The sequence below is a fragment of the Tursiops truncatus genome, chromosome 4 (genome assembly GCF_011762595.2).
Source record: "Tursiops truncatus isolate mTurTru1 chromosome 4, mTurTru1.mat.Y, whole genome shotgun sequence".
NCBI classification, from domain to species: domain Eukaryota; kingdom Metazoa; phylum Chordata; class Mammalia; order Artiodactyla; family Delphinidae; genus Tursiops; species Tursiops truncatus.
Window position 1 is genome coordinate 116,848,991 of NC_047037.1, and position 18,017 is coordinate 116,867,007.

The 18,017-nt window shown below is 35.1% G+C and overlaps 1 long non-coding RNA gene across 1 annotated transcript in view; it reads left to right on the plus strand.

Annotated features, from left to right (window-relative positions):
• LOC141278496 (uncharacterized) overlaps positions 1–15,214 on the plus strand; it is an 83,628-nt gene extending 68,414 nt beyond the window's left edge. The window contains exons 3-4 of the long non-coding RNA XR_012331257.1: positions 11,041–11,090; positions 14,409–15,214. This is a non-coding gene — a long non-coding RNA (uncharacterized lncRNA). The remainder of the gene's footprint in view (positions 1–11,040; positions 11,091–14,408) is intronic.
• Positions 15,215–18,017: the final 2,803 nt, after the last annotated feature.

Here is an 18,017-nt window from a genome sequence, read left to right on the forward strand (position 1 = left end):
GAATTATAATTTCATTGACCTACAAGAGTTTTAGTATTTATATAGTCTTATGGTGACAACTGTAATTCGAAAATGAGAGTCTCAAAATGTGGCCGTCAGGTAATAGTCACTATCTGGACTAAAATAAAAGGAACTAAATGGAAGCATTGATTATAGTTACTGTTCAAAAACATCCAAACCAGGAAGGTAGTCTTTTCATTTTTAAATCAGATACAAATTAATATTGGGGTGCACTTGGGCATTATGCACTAGATACTCTTTGGAAAGGCAATTCATAGGACCCTAATTGAATTTTTTGGACTGTAATAGAGATAATGTCAAAGTGCCAAAAAAAACAAAATTAGCAAAAGTAAAGGCTCTTACTAATTTGATTTTTACTAAGGGAAACCAAGTGATTGAAAACTTGAGAGACTGAACTATTTCCATCATCAAGTTCACAATATGAAGGGAAAGCAAAAACACTTCCACTGAGGAAAGGTACCTTTTTTTTTTTTTTTTTTTTTAATTTTGACTTTTCCAACAGCAGGAAAAGAAGGTGATGAACAGATTTTTGTCTTCAAATTATTACTATTGTTGTGGTTGTTTTGAGCAGAATGACTGCCTACTTGTGCTCTATGTCAATAAATAACCAATAAGAGGATTTAAATATACAAAGTCATTTTTGAACAAGAAAAAGGCAGAATACGTCTATTTCCATATCTGCTAACATAAAGGATTGTATTTTTATAGCTGGTAACATTGCCTGTCTACATACATGGAGCAAATAATATTCTAAAGTCAGTTTCAGGGTTTTTTTTTTTTTTTCTAATACTATTTGAAAATAAATTTTGCCAGTTATTTTTGTTGACTATCTTAAATTCCAGACATTTCTTTAAAATATTAATGTGGACTACATAGGGGAAAAGGTATATCTACCTTTGCATGGCTTTTATAAACCCTGTATTGTATACTTTAATCCTGTCAGCAGCATTCTGAGGGCAATTAGTTGAGTCTCCTTTTTGCACATGAGGATTTTCAAAACCAGACAATTTTAAAGAGCTGATGCTTTCTTGATTCCAGTGCAGAAATCTGAACACAAATCTATGAGGCACCTAAGTCCCAAAGCTCCCATTTCCCATTTATAAATTTGTAAAAATCTGAGTGATATGAGGTCTATTTCTGCTAAATGATGCTTTATGCTCATATCCATATTATTATTATTTTATCATACAAGAAGAGCTGTTATAAATTTAACGAAATAAGGTCTTCCATTCATTCAATGGTTTAGTTTTTACTGTAACAGTAAAATATTTATTAAATGCCATTTAAGAGCCCTGCTACATGCTGGGGATACAGTTGTGAGCAAAACAGATATGATTCTTGCTTTCATTGACTGAATGGCTCTTTGGGGATCTTTTGGGTTATACACTATAGGTGAGTAGAACAACTAAAGCAGCAAGTCAAAGTGGATGATGTATTTTTTCCTTATGATTTCTCAAATGCAATTTAAATGTATCTTCAGAAAAATAGAAATGTAATGGTTCCAAGGAATGTGTATTCGCATAGAAAAACACGTGGCCTATTTGTTTTAGACCCCAAAACAACCTTCTGGTAAAAAAAGCGGTTTTACTTCCCTCCTTGCATCCGCTGCCCACCAGTCCGTGAGTAGATGCATGTGTGCACACACAACAGCAGAATACAAACACACCCAGACAAAAAACACTGTATAAACCTAAATGTGGAAGGACAAAATTGTTCCTGTGGATTAGGCTTTTTGAAAGTTCAGTGCTCTTATTCAGTTGGTTAACATGATCATAATCTTATTTTCTTATGCTTAGAAAATTTCAAATTGTAAAATCCTCCTTACAGTATATCATTACATTATTACTTATTACAGTTATTACTGGAGATTTTTGTGAATTTCCAAGAACTATAAGCCCTTTCATAAGAACTTATGTGCCGGTTTTTCTCTCCATTTAAAAGAAAATGGTGTAAAATTTGTACTTTCTCTGAAAAACACCAGCTTCTTAAATAAGTATAATTCACATGACAAGTGAAATAAATCTGCTAACAGTAATGTAGGGCTAATGTAGAAAACATTTAGTGTTTAGTGTTAATTTTGTTATAAGAGAATCAAAACATTTCATATATTTATAACTAAGTTAGGCTATCATAATTTAGTTGGCAAAGAAATCATACATATAAAATGAACCAACATGGACATTTAAAAAAGAGAAGAAAAAGCTTAAAAATTGACATTCCAAATGGGTGATTTCTTTACAAACAGAGAAAAATGCTAAAGAACATAATAAAAATAATTGAAAAAATTGGGCAAAATATAAATATTGGTTTTCATGTCAGACCATAAGCACAAAAGGAAACAACAAGGCAGATTTCAATTTGGAATTAAATTTTCCTTAAAAAAGAATTGAAAAACATTAAATTTGGTCTTTAATTTTTCCAGGAAATGAAATGCTATAATGTTTGTGTTTAAAATATTACTGATTGACTAGTTTATTCTTTTTTTTTTCTTTTTCTTTTTTTTCTGGCCGCATAGCACGGCATGTGGGATCTTAGTTCCCTGACCAGGGACCGAACCCGCACCCCTTGTATTGGAAGCTCAGAGTCTTATCACTGGACCACCAGGGAAGTCACTGATATGACTAGTTTAAATCTATTCATAGATCTTACTTGAGGTAATAGCTTTCCTGAGAGACAGGAATATAACAAACATTTTTTTCTTTAGAATGTGTTTTATCATTACTCTAATTGGAATTATAATTATTTGATGAAATTCAATTAGTGCTTATTGATAATGAGCTTAACACAGGATGCATTATAGCTGGGCACCCAATTGTCTAATCTACTTATGCTCCATAATACACATGCTGGGAAATGAAGATAGGGAAAATATAATGATGGCAGAGCATAGTGCTACCAAAACAATAGACTTTATTCCCTTTAGAGCTTATTGTATTTGGGGGTTCCATGGAAAAGAATAATTTTTATAATTTATTGCACATTGAGAGTCATGGGGATCATTTCAGAAAGCTCTTTTTTTTTCTTATGGTGGAGCCTGTGTTCTAGTTACAAAATTTTAAGATTTCTCGTGAAAATGTGGCATTCTCTCAAAGAGGCTACCGTGGAACTGTTGCCAAGTATGAGCTGTAACCCTAGAATGATGAGATTGCCTCTGTATTCTCATGTTCTTGTGTGTTTTCCCATTCAAACATGTTTTAAAATTTTGAAGTTTTACAGAATATGTAGTCTGTTCATGATGAAGAATCACCCAGATGACACATGGAACGTTGAAGCTGTCATCAATGTAGGATGATTATTTAGTGATCTCAGCTCCTCTGTCATCCAAGAATTAAGTGCCTCAGCAGCCAGATCCCCCAAACTCATGAGAGTATAACAATGCATTAGTTAGCACGTGCAAAATATCTGAAAATTGAGAGTTTCTGCATAATTTAACCATGTCAAAGACTTAGAATGAAATTAATCCACTGAGCAAAATGTAATATACAAGACTGATGAACGAACATACACTGTGTGTCAGGCATTACTCTAATGGCTTTACACATATTCTCATTTAACCTTACAACTTCTCTAGGGGTTGGGAATTATTTTCAATCCTATTTTACAAATTTGTAAATAGAGTCCAGAAGATAAGGTCTAGAGTCACAAAAGCTAATTGTTGATTGAATTGTAATATGAACACAGGCAAGTCAACTCCAGATTCTGTACACTTAACATATAGCTATACTGCTAAATAAACCGTGATTGTTTTAGAGTTTAATTATATTCTGAAGGTGTTAGGTAACAGGAGTGTGGAGTTGAGATAATCACTTGGGATCTTGAGACACTGCAATCACCAGGTTTAGCTGTTTTGGATAATGTGATCAATTCTGAACTCCATACACCAGGAGTCCCCAACCCCCGGGCCACGGACCCATAGTGGTCCATGGCCTGTTAGGAACCGGGCCTCACAGCAGGAGGTGAGTGACGTGCAAGCGAGCAAATGTTCGTCTGTATTTACAGCCGCTCCCCATCTCTCGCATTACCGCCTGAGCTCCGCCTCCTGTCAGATCAGCGGCGGCATTAGATTCTCATAGGAGCGGGAACTCTACTGTGAACTGCGCATGCGAGAGATCTAGGTTGCATGCTCCTTATGAGAATCTAATGCCTGATGATCTGAGGTGGAGCTGGGGCGGTGATGCTAGCACTGGGGAGTGGCTGCAGATACAGATTATCATTAGCAGAGAGGTTTGACTGCACAGAGACCATAATAAATCAATTGCTTGCAGACTCATGCCAAAACCCTGTCAGTGAGTAGCAAGTGACAATTAAGCTACAACTTACAGAGTAAACCGGACATAAGCAACAATCTTCAGGTGTCACTGTCTCTCATTACCCCCAGATGGGACCATATAATTGCAGGAAAACAAGCTCAGGGCTCCCACTGATTCTGCATTATGATGAGTTGTATAATTATTTCATTATATATTACAATGTGATAATAATAGAAATGAAGTGCACAATAAATGTAATGAGTTTGAATCATCCTGAAACCATCCCCCTCCCCGGTCTGTGTGAAAATTGTCTTTCACGAAACCAGTCCCTGGTGCCAAAAAGGTTGGGGACCGCTGCCATACACAGCTGTTTTTCTGGGTAATACATTTTCAGCTGCTTCTCCCCTCATTTCTGCTGTGTCAGTATAGTCACCCTGAGTTTCCTCATAGGTGCTGTAGACTAAACCTGAACACAGCCACTCTGGCCAGGGCACTAAAAGTCTTGTTATGCTCTATCCAGGGGAGGCTAGAACAAGTTCCTTTAACCTCTCATCCCTGAGTAGAAAACTTTTATAAAAATTCTTATCACTTGAAACTTCATGATTAAATTTTGGACTTTCATTGTGTCTGAAGCCTCCCACTGTCAATGTCCAGTCCTTATGCAATATCTTGGGCTCCTGTTGCTCTTGCATCAACCCAATCTCATGGCGTCTAATTGAAACACTCTGCATGAAACTCTCGGTTACCCAACTTGGAACTTCTACCTGAAGTCTGGTCCTTGGCCTGCTGTCTTGGCTTTCTTTGTCCAGGCTTTCATACAGAATGGTGTGCTAAAGTTCTATCCGATAAGCAAAATAACTTTTATCATAGTAGTTCTTAACTTGATACACTCTTTGGCTGCAGAAGGTCTCTGGAACCCAAACATTGTGTACAACATTCTGTGCATATTCATAAACACTTTTTTTCTCAAAGGAGTCTATAAGCCAAAAATATTTAGAATCACTGCTACTAACAGAGGCAAAGCAAAAGGGAACAGTGATTTATTTTTTGAGACTCTTCGATTAACTTTTCTAAAAAGCAATATGTACCTAGAATTAGTGTTTTACATGTTCAGTAGCCATATGTGACTAGTGGCTACTGTATTAAACACACAAGTTGATAGCAATAAGTGACTTTTTATACATACAAGTTTAAAATATGGTGGCAAAGAGAAGTATTCCAGTTGGTTTTTGGTGGTTTGTGAGAACTCAGTGCTGAGGATCACACTAAGAGTAGAGAAATATCTACTAAGAAGGCACATTTAAAAATTATTTTAAATGCCTGAAAATAAGAAATTCTGGTGTATTTGATCTATATCAATGTTATATGGGATTTTTGTTTTTAAAGATCATGTATGGAATGTGATCTTCAAGTGGTTTAATGGTTTATTGGTGGTGGTGAAGTGACTCTTTGTGGAATACAATAAATTGTATAATTTAATCCATTAGGGATTTATAAATTCTGGAAATGTGATAATATTCTACCTACCCTGAAGCTTTAAAAATGCTGGAATCAGTAAATATTGTTATGAAACCAGTAACAAAACATGCTAAATAACTGGTAAATATAGCTATAAAGCCAAACAGCAATATTATGTCATAATTAGTGGTTACAGAAAAGTAGGTAGTAATATATAATGTATATGAATGTACCTGCTTTGAGTAAATATGATAAAAAAAAGTGTAAAAATTACATAAGCAATGAAATTAAGTAAATTAGAATATATGTCTGCCACAGTACAAGTAGAACAACAAATATTTTACAAACAACTGTTAGAAAGCACAGGATAAAATACTAAATTTGAAGGAAATGCACATGTTTCCAAATATTAGAAAATAAGGAGCATCAGGAGGAAAGAAGAAAAGGAATGAGTGTTAATCAAACTGATAGATCATTGGCTATCCCTATGAAGACTGTATTTGCTGAATCACATGGCTCTTAGCTCATCTTGTGTGTACAGATTTTATCTTATTATTTTTCCAAGTGGTGACCTTCCAGGATGTTGTTCTACAAAACTCTTAGGAAGCACATTTCCACATGTACAACATTGAGCCTGAATCTCACATTGCAACAAATTTCAGTTATGTCACAGATTATGATGGTAAAATTTTTATATTTAAATGTTTTAGGGAAAAACATCAATTCTAACTCCAAAGAACTTGTAAGCTATGGCTCTTCATATTTGTAAGAAACCTAGAGCCACACTGTGATCTTTTCCCTACTATGCTCTGCTACCAGGGTGCATCATCACTGCTAGTGACCCTACTATTGAGATCCTTAAATGCAGGGTAATATTTAGGTGTGTTCTGTAACACCAATAAATGCTTCATATTAAAAGGCATTTTGGAAAAGTTCTTAGCAAGATTGTTTGAAAGTATTGTAATCAAAATGAAACGTTTCCTTGAACAAAAATATCATATGCCTAAAGAGAAAAAAATATATTGATAGTTAATTTGTTGTTTCCTTCTTGTTAAAGGGTCTTTGCCCTTCATTTTATAAAAATCCCACTATTTCTTAAGACTCATGGTCTTAAGGAACCATGTGAAAGAAACCAGGAAATCTGTAAGAGTAGGCATAGGAATCATTATGCTTTAAATAGAGCAAAGGATTTTTCTTTAATTTTCCACCCTTACCAAATTCCCAAACTTTGTCAAAGAAAATACAGGGAAACTATCCTCATTACCATCACTACCACCATCACCACCACCACCACCACCACCGACGCACACGCATCCACGCACGTGCGCCCACGTGCACAAAGGGAGAGAACACAGAAAGAAAATGAATAAATGACCGAGATCTTCATATAGGAAAGCAAAGGAGTTTGAATTGATAATGCTCATCATTCTGCTCTATCAGGTGTATGAAAAGGTGGACTTTGGGGTCAGGCACCATGGATGAATATCCCATCTCTACCTCTTACTTGCTATGTGATGTTTGACAAAGCATTTAACCACTACAGTCCTCACTTTTAACATCTTCTAAATATGGAGAAAATCATATAGCTCTCTAATGATCTGAGGCAAAGATCTTATCATGTCTTATTCTCTTTTCCTGGATGTAATTAATTTACCAAGCACACAATATGCATGTGAGAAGCAACAGTTAAAAACTTAATTAAATATTGTGTCACACAACAACCATTCCCAGAATAACATAGGTGCTCAGTGTTAACTAGGATTATTTTGGTAATGATGATAGTTATGTTTCCACTTGCTAAATTATTCTTAGTAAGTTAGGCATAATTTATACTACCCTTTCTGTGAAATAAATGTATTCAATTTCTATAAATCATGCTTTTTCCCTCCCATAATCTAAGGATTTTGCCTTAAATTTGGCTACAGAAGTTCTTTCAGAATGCTCTATATTTAGAGTTTACTTTTGAACTGTAGTTATGAGAATTAAGTGTAGGAGATTATGTTTTGCCAAACATATAATCAAATATAGGCATACCTCGTTCTATTGTGCTTTGTTTTATTGTGCTTCAAAGATATTTGTATTTTTTACAAATTGAAGATTTGTGGTAACCCTGTATGGAGTTAAGTCTACCAGCACCTTTTTTCCAACAGCATTTGCATGTCTCCATCTCACATTTTGGTAATTCTTGCATTATTTCAAACTTTCTATTATTATTTTTTTTGTACGGTGATCTGTGATCAGTGATTTTTAAAAATTATTTTATTTTATTTATTTATTTTTGGCTGTGTTGTGTCCTTCGTTGCTGCACACAGGCTATTGTACACTTAATAGACTACAGTATAGTGCAAATATAACTTTTATATGCACCAGGAAAGCAAAAAAATTGTGACTGCCTTTATTGTAGTATTTGCTTTATTGTGGTGGTCTGAGCTGGCCACCACATATCTGGCATATCTCCAAGGTATGCCCGTGGAGCTGCCTGGACTCTGCATTTGAGCCTGTTGTGACCTAATTCTCATTTATTTTTGACACAGCACACACGGTCCAAAGGCCTTGGGACTTTTGGGGAGCAAGCCTCTCCAGAGTTAAATGAAGCTGAATAAGCAACAAAAATAGAGGAGAGGGCTTCCCTGGTGGCGCAGTGGTTAAGAATCCTCCTGCCAATGCAGGGGACATGGGTTCAAGCCCTGGTCCAGGAAGATCCCGCATGCCCTGGAGCAACTAAGCCCGTGAGCCACAACTACTGAGACCACGTGCCACAACTCCTGAAGCCTGAGCACCTAGAGCCCGTGCTCCGCAACAGGAGAAGCCACCGCAATGCGAAGCTCGCGCACCACAATGAAGAGTAGCCCCCACTGGCTGCAACTAGAGAAAGCCCATGTGCAGCGACGAAGGCCCAATGCAGTCAAAAATAAATAAATAAAATAAATAAATTTATAAAAAAAAAAAATAGAGGAGGAGCATCCTTGGCAAATATGTATTGGAAACTGCCATATTCAAAATATTTCTAAAATAATTTGAGAGTTTTTTTCAAACCAAGAAAAATATTCTTGTGAAAAATTTGTTTTGAAGTTTTGGGGAAACCATTGTGTTTTAACTATTTCTTACCTGCTATTGGGTTTTAACCAGCATGTAATTTTTGATATTACATAAAGCTAAGCTAATACTTTGAATTTATTGGTAGATGCATTTATATCTGAAAAGTGATCGATTGTTGAGTAAAATCAAATTAGCAGCATTAATGTTACAATTTAGAGACAATACTTTCTTATAGAACTATGGCAAGGATATATATTACATAATGTTCTACAATTTTGGAAATGTACTTATACTGAGTAGGCACAGTTTTAGTCATTTTGGTCCATTTTTAGCATCTGTATATTTCATTTATAAACCAATCATGTATTAATTTGTCAAAGGTCTTCCCTATTTGTCTTTAAAAAGTTCTTTAATAAGTGGATTTATTTCACCAATTACATTTTAATATATTTCAGGACAAACCTTATATTCTTGTATTTCATTATATCTATTATTATCAATCAAGATTTCCCTGTTTTGTTTGATTTGGCTTTTTTCATATGCACAGTACCTATACACAATATTTATAGCAACTAACAGGTATTGAATACCTAACATTTTTCAAGCACTCTTCTGGAAAATATGTGGTAAATTATTTAATTCTCACCCTACTCCTTTGAGATTACACCTATTTTACCAATGAAGAAACTAAGAAGAAGGTCTAACAACTTGCCCAAGATCACACAGCTAATAAGTGGCCATGCTTTCTGGGAATCCCACAATTTGATCCCAGAGTCCCATGATTTTAACTGCCTTTGACGTTCTAAATCCATTTTTCTAAATATGTGTGTATCAACCCAAATCTGAACCTTCCTGAGAAGGAAGTACAGAGAGAAATGAAAAAGGGAAAGACTGGGTAAAGGAAATAAAAGTGAGAGTGTGGCAGTTACAAAAGTTACAAAAGTCATTAAGTCATTTAGCTGCCTGAAGCCAGTGTGAAAACAAAGTGTGATAACACACAAACCTCTTGTGTTGTGAGTAGAGGACTCATGCCTGTCACTCTTAAAATATCATATAACAGAGTCCTCAGAAACATCCTAGCATCAGGATGAGATACTGTCCTTTCTCATACTGAACTCTGAAGAAATTTTCAGAAGTTTGTTAAAAAATCATTTATGTGAAGGTGATTCTAAGAATTAGGATTATGTGAATACTAGGGAATGTAAATTGGTGGAACCACTATGGAACACAATATAAAGGTTACTCAAAAAATTAAAAATAAGACTACCATATGATCCAGCAATCCCAGTTCTGGGTATGTATCCAAAGAAAATGAACACAGGATATTGAAGAGATACCTGCTCTCCCATGTTCATTGCATCATTATTCACAATAGTCAAAATAAAAAGTGGTTGCCACGGGCTGTGGGGTGGGGTAAATAAGAAGAGGTTGGCAAAAGGGTACAAACTTTTGGCTATAAATGAAAGAGATCTGAGGATCTAATGTAAAACATGGTGATTTTAGATAACAGTGTATTGTAGAATTGAAATTTGCAGAGAGAATAGAGTTTAAAAGTTCTCACAAAAGGAAGGAAGGAGGAATGAAGGAAAAAATCTAAATGTAGAATTCTGGTACCTTTATTGAACTGAAAAAAAATTTAGGGAGACTAGAAAAGTGTCATGATAGTGATGATGATCATAATCATAATGAAGATTTGTGTCACATTACTGGCAGCAACTTCAGTTGACAACCTTTTGATGTCAACGATGTTACTCCTATTTTGCAGCTCAGAAAGCTGAGGCTTGGACAGGCCAAGTGACACATAAGGGCAAAGAACAAGTAGGTAGCTAAAGCTCATTTGTGTACCCAGACCTTTCTCTAAAATCCATGCTCTTCCTCATTACACTTTAGATTTTTTTTCTTTGTACTATAGACTTTTTTTTTTTTACTTGGAAGGAAAATGACTCTATGAGATATTAAACTTAATACTCTTTAGTTCAGGTATATAATCAATGATGTTGGTTAATGACAGATTTACAAACTGTCCAGCAGATGGGTGGTAGGCTTAACACCTTATAATAGAAGCAGGGATTCAGACTGAGATTCTTGTCCACCTCATCTAGCTCTACAAGAAAGGAAGAGATACAGGTAAAACAGAGAACGCAGCTCTGGATTTATTCCAGTTTGCTATTTTTGTTGTTGGATTTAATATGTATACTAATATGCCTGGGCTGCTATAACAGAATACCACAGACTGGGTGGCTTAAGTAACAAGACATTTATTTTTTCACAGTTCTGGAGGCTGGAAGTCCATGATCAAAGTGATGGTAAATTCGGTTTCTGGTGAGGACTCTTCCTGGCTTACAGACCTCTGCTTTCTTCCTATGTCCTTACTTGGCCTTTCTTCACTGTGTGTGTGTATAGGGATAGAGAGAGAGAGAGAGAGAGTGAGCACCCTCTCTGGTGTCTTTTCTTAAGAGAACACTAATCCTATGTCTGTGAGTCTATGGTTACCAAAGGTGAAAGGAGGGGGAGGGGTAAATTAGAATTAGCATATGCACACTACCATATATAAAATAGATAAACAACAAGGACCTACTATGTAGTACAGGGTACTATATTCAATATCTTGTAGAGACCTATAATGAAAAGGAATCTGGAAAAGAATATATCTATATATCTCTCTATATATCTCTAAATCTCTATATATCTATATATATATCTATATCTATCTATCTATCTATATATATCTGAATCACTTTGCTGTACACCTGAAACTAGCACAGCATTGTAAATCAACTATACTTCAATTGAAAAAAAAAGGGCACTAACCCTAACAAATCATGGCCCTACCTTTGTGACCTCATTTAACCTTAATTACTTCCTTAGAGGCCCTATCTCCTATTACAGCCACACTGGGGGTTAGGGCTTTAATGTGTGAATTTTGGAGGAGCACAAGCATTCAGTCCATAACAATTGGGAAGCCTCAACATGTCTCTGAATTTATCTGGAGACTGTCTAAAAGCCTTGTTAAACCTCATACCATGGAACCACATTGATATCTATGTTCTGAACGTAAATACACATGTCCAGCTTAGCCTTCTCAATTTCTTCATCTCTTTATCACTTCCAGGCTGTTTCTCGGGAATGAGTCCTCTCTCTGTGGCTCATAGGGTTTCCAGGCAGAGATAAGGTGGATGGACATAGAATATGTCATACAGAGTGAAGTAAGTCAGAAAGAGAAAAACAAATACTGTATGCTAACACACATATATGGAATAAAAAAAAAAAAAGTTCTGAAGAACCTAGGGGCAAGATGGGAATAAAGACACAGACCTACTAGAGAATGGACTTGAGGACACAGGGAGGGGGAAGGGTAGGCTGTGACAAAGTGAGAGAGTGGCATGGACACATATACACTACCAAATGTAAAATAGATAGCTAGTGGGAAGCAGCCACATAGCACAGGGAAGATCAGCTCTGTGCTTTGTGACCACCTAGAGGGATGGGATAGGGAGGGTGGGAGGGAGGGAGATGCAAGAGGGAAGACATATGGGGACATGTGTATATGTATAACTGATTCACTTTGTTATAAAGCAGAAACTAACACCCCATTGTAAAGCAATTATACTCCAATAAAGACGTTAAAAAAAACAACAACAAAGTACTATTAGCTCTCACCTTCCAAGCCTCAGAGTAAAGCCTCAAGCATGTTCAATTTTGCCTCTTCCTTCACCATATTACAGAGTGCAGAACCCTAATTAATGGGACAAATACCTTAGAAAAAGAATGAGGTGCCCTACTCTAGAACTGCAGTAATATTTTGAAAACACATATTTTGAAAATCAAACTCTTAAAGAGAATTGACCAAACATTAATTCCTGCTTCTCGGAAAATACCCATCACAATAGAAATTGAGGTTTGGTAATTCAAATTCTGTACTAAAATATTACTATGCCTTTGGCAATTAATGGAAATAGATCAACACAATAAAGTTTTGAGATGATATAATTCAGTAACACACAGTCTTATGAATAAAAATTATTGAATTTCACAAAGTCCTGTTTAACTATTAAACTCATTGCTATAAAGTTAGCTAATAATTAATGAGCATAATTCTTCAGCATAATTATGCTGAAGAATAAAATTGAATTTTATTTTGTATTTGTAGTTTCATTGTGTCTTTAATGAATTTCTAAAGTCATAATACCTAAGTAGAATTCTGTGAGGCACTGGGATATTTAATATAAAACTAAATTTACTTTTGTTTTGAAATTTTATTAAACTTCTGTGTGACTTAAATTTTATGTAAGAGAATTCTTTGAGCTACTGATTTCTATGTTTCACATACTAAAGTGATACCTATGGATATTGAGTAAATGAATGTGCTGTTTATGATAATAACTATGTTTCAGATAAATTGAGTGAGATAATACATTTCTATGACTTTATGGTGTGAGTGGTTAAGGAGCATCTTGTGTTCCTTTTACTTTGCTTGTTTTTAAGAAACTCTAAGTGGGAGGCGGGGTCTGGGTGTGTGTTCATGTAAATTTATCTTAAATATTACCTAATAGAATTTCTAGATATATGGTGATAAAATTTGCATATTTAGTCAAATTACATTTATTTATGTATAGTTTAGGAATATTTGTTTTTAAATGATAGTCAACTTTTTTGACATATGCAGGTACAGGAAAGAAAAGTTTAATGAAAAGTATCTTGGTACAATTTATGTGCAAAGAGTTTAGAAGTTAATATTGCTTTACCGACCAAAATAAAATGAGGAAACAAAGACTTAAGAGGGTCAAGATGTTAATTAGAGTGGAAAATATAACTTTTTATTCTGAAATGGACCTGCGTATGTTATAGCAATTTGAAAATCTGAAGCACAAATTTGAACGAAATGTTAAACTTTTTTATTCCTTGTAAAATCATTTTCAAGTTGAAATGGAAATTAAGTGCATTAAAGACTTTTTGAGCAGAAAATAGTAGATGTACTTCAGGAGCTACTGGATAAATTTCTTTCAGTTTTTACAGGAAATACATATTGTTTACTATTCCTGATAAGGTTAAATAAAAATGAAGCACTCAGGTTTAAAAAAAATAGACTGGAAAGAATGTAACACATTCACTTCTTAGGTCTTAAGTCATTTTTTTTTTTTTTTGTTCTTTTGTTCTGTAATTGATTGCTAGCATCCCCTTTAACCCACCTTAAAGGGCAGGCAGGAAATTCATGTTTTCGTTCATCAGCCTATCCCTCTGAAAAGCGTTCGATATTAAAACAGTTTGCAAGGAGCAAAAGCAGAGGAAACAAGAGGCCCAGCTAGCCTGTAGCAAGGTTAGAAGATACACGCAAGATTGCCTGAAACATACATCGAGAGTCTTGTTCCTGTCCAGTATTTGCATGGAGCTATCAAGTTAATTAGGGTATGACTCTGTTCGCTTTCTATGTGACCTTTTCTTATATCTGTGGCTCTCTCGTTCATGTGGTGTCATAAAGCTATGGAAAAGTCTTTCTAGCTGTTTGACACAAACTAGAAAAAATTAAGCATTGATATTTGCTTTTGCCTGAAGGTTTTACAGCAGCAAATTACTGCAGAGGCAAAGTTGATGTTGTGGTAGATTTGCTGTGGGTGTCAGAATGTTTCTTTTGTCTTTTAGTTCCCCGCCTTCCCCGATGATCAGGTGCGACCAAGAGAGTTGTGCAGAGAGGTGGCGGACTGGGGGCGGTTCAGGAAGAGGTTACATGGCAGAATTCCCACGAATGCTGGCGAAGGATGAAAAAGATAAAGAAATCTTGTTTTTCTGAACTAGAGGATTCTCTGCATGACTTCCCCACTGTTGGGGTGATGAGCTTTCAGGCTAAGATTTTATTAACAATTCATATGGAGATTGAGGGCAGCGGAGGAGCAGATTCTCACATAAACTTGATCTGTCCATGAATGCTGTTCTCTGTTTGCCCTGACCCTGCCTGGCTTAAGACACTGCCTGTGAGGCCAGTGTGCCAGACACAAAGAAAGAAATGAAAAGCAAGCACATTCCAGGAGTCTGCACAAAAGACCGAGCAGTTTCTAGTCATCTCCCCAGAGAGGATCTTATCTCTGCATGGCCAAAAAAGTCTAAAATGTTTTCATTTGTGTACCTAAAGTTTTAAAATCGATGTGGCTCTTTATTAGGCAATAGTCTATAGTGATGTTGTGTTAGGTTTTAAAGTTTTGTTTTCAGAACTTGTTGAAACTAGAAAAATATTTGCAAGGGTGCATTTTCTGAAGTTTAGCTTTAGAAGTCCCTGGCCTTGAATTGTTTTTACTTCGTTGATGGGTAGGTACATTGCAAAATGAATCCTTTCCAGCTTTTGAGAAGCCAGAACAACATTTTAAAGCTTGACTTGACTTCATGATGCCTTGTGACACTGCCACTCTGAAACTTGGGGCAGGGTTAACGCATGAGATGAAGTTGACATAGGGGCACAAGCACAGCCTTACCCCAAGCTCCTGAGCACAGACGGCAGAGCTACATTTGAAAAAGAAGCAAGTGGAGAGAAAAGTTTGAATGAGACAACGTGCAAGGGAGACTAGGGACTTTTAACATCGTGATATTTCTACAATTATTGGCAGTTCACTATATCTAGATGCATTACAACAGGATAATGACAAGCTATAGCAAGATGTTTCTCTGTAATTTAATATACTAGGTTTTATTGTTTAACAAATGCACATTCTGGAAGTATAATATATTAAGGTTTAGGGGTTAAAAATTTGACAACCATAATTAATTCTATTGCTAAATTACATTTCCACAGATGCTTAAAAATCCGGACTTACAGGCTCTTGAATTTTGTTTACGTGTTTAACCGTTCAAGTTGTTTCAAACTTTTATGGTTCCTGAATTAAATAACCAGTAGAGGAATGTAGGCAAATGCTATTAATTATGATAGGTTTTGTTCCTCTCATTTTACAGTGGTTTTATTTCCATGAAATTAACTGTTGTGCTTAGGCTAATTGTCAGTAATTGGTGACAAAATCACTTCATTGTTTTTCTATAGCGTGGTACTAATTAGGATCTTTGCAGTATTGGCTCAGCCATGTTCTATATTTTACCTTCTATATTGAATCATTGGTAGATAATATCAAGTGCAACTTACAAAAATCTATGAGATAAAATGTTTCTATTAATAATTAAACAAGTCTTTTAAACAGCTTGTAAATTAATTTTAAAATATTGAAATTGAAGGAAGCTTTTATTATAGATTTAGTCAGTTTCATGAAACATCAATTGATTTTTCTGATTTGAATTGAATCCTCTTGGAATCATCCTTAAAATATCACAGTTACAACTTCAACTGCTTAGCCACATGCATTTTTATTATTCTATTTGTGTCTGCAACATTGAAATTAGCATTGCTAAAAGTGTTTTGGTAAGGTATCACAGGGCTGGACCCATTGTCTTTCTTTTCATGCCTGATAGCTATATCGTAAAATATAGCATATTGTTTATTCTTGTTTTCTAACAAACTTTTTCTGTTTTTTGCCACACAAGAATGTTTTTTGAAGCAGTTATATTCACATGAAAAAATATATGAATAGTTGAGATTCTAAGAGCTTAGTTTTATGTTTTTCTCTTAAATATAGAAAAGTATGTTCCATGTAGGTGACAGGTTATAAAGAAAGAAAATGGGAGAATATTCTATTTTGTGAAGTGAGGTTTAATGCCAATGGCAGAAAATAGTACAACACTGTATATCCCATTAAAACAATCACAGTCAATACTACTTCGCTCATTTTTTTCCTTAAAAGAATTCTTCTCAGCCAATTCCCCTGTGATTTTTATAAATTTGTAAGTTACAAAAGTTTTCTAATACTTTGAGGTATAGCCTCCTTGCTTCTTTTCCTTATTCTAAGATACTTTTACCAACTGAGTGCATTTTGCAGTTTACAATGCACTCAGTTTGTTTTAAATGCCACAGTAATGTATAACTTAGAGCTTAGTGTCTCACAGTCTTGAAAAAAGTTTTAAGAAGCGATTAGAAAAATAATTACCTATTAAAAGGTGAAGATTGGTTTAAGCAGGGAGAGAAGAAACTGAACTTTGAAATTGAAAGCATTCATTGTTAGCCCGACACATATGCACCAAATCTGAAATTAGAGAAAACTCATGAAATACGTATCTTGGCAAGGGGAATTGTTTAAATTTTCTAAAGCTGTCAGCCCTTTTTTTTTTTTTTTCTGTTAAAGAACAACTTCAAATGGAAAACTTCACCTTTTGTACAAAGTTGAAATGTTTTATTTTTGCAGGATTGTTCTACACTGTACAAAACCAGAACAACAGCTCAGGGGGAGGGGGAGTGCACAAATGAAAATCTTTCTATCATGTTAGAATGTTCATAGCAAAGCTCAAAAACTATAAAAATCTATGGTTGTTTCCTTGAAAAAAAATCTTTTGATTTGCAGCAGTTATTTGAATAACCATTCAGTTTCTTTTGTAATGTGTTGTAATAAATGCACGTCTCCTAAATGAAGAACACTCATGAGGACACAAAACTCAAACATAAACTGTGTTTAGATGCTGCATTTCAGTTGGTTGCTCCATAGGATTAAACAAAGTTCTTTTTCTCTTCTCTTCTCTTTTTTTTTTTTTTTTGTAGAAAATAAATTCCCCAAAGTAAAATGCAGTTTGTTCCTTTTTCACCTTATTGGTGGATATCCAATATATTCTCTTGTTATCAGTTTTAAATATATAGAATGTGAAATATTAATAAGTTTGAGACTGACTTCTAGGTTTAAAAATGAGAAAGTATTATAAAAGTTACTTTGGGAAGATAATTTTTCTTTTTGATTCATCCTGTCTTATCATAGACTCTGGAGAGTACAATAGGATGGGGTTTTCTTTCTTGAGTATTCTAAGTGTACACAGAAAACACAAGAGAGGAACTAGAACTCTGGTAATACTGTGAGCCACATCCATGGGCATTTGAATCCTATAGTAAAAAAAACAAAAAAAAAAACAAACAGAAAAAACTAATAAATCCAGTCTGCTTCTCACATAATCATACTTGACAACCATAGAGACACTGCTGGGGCTAGCACGGGTATCAGTTAGCATCTTTGACTGCTCTGGCTCAAGAAGTCTTTTATAACTGTAATCGGTTTCTTCATCACTCCAAGCTGTGCCAACACCCCTAATTAGCCATAGTCTCATTTTAAAAATTAAAAACAACCCACATGCAATAACATCAACAACAAGAAGTACCCACAGCCATATAACTACGTT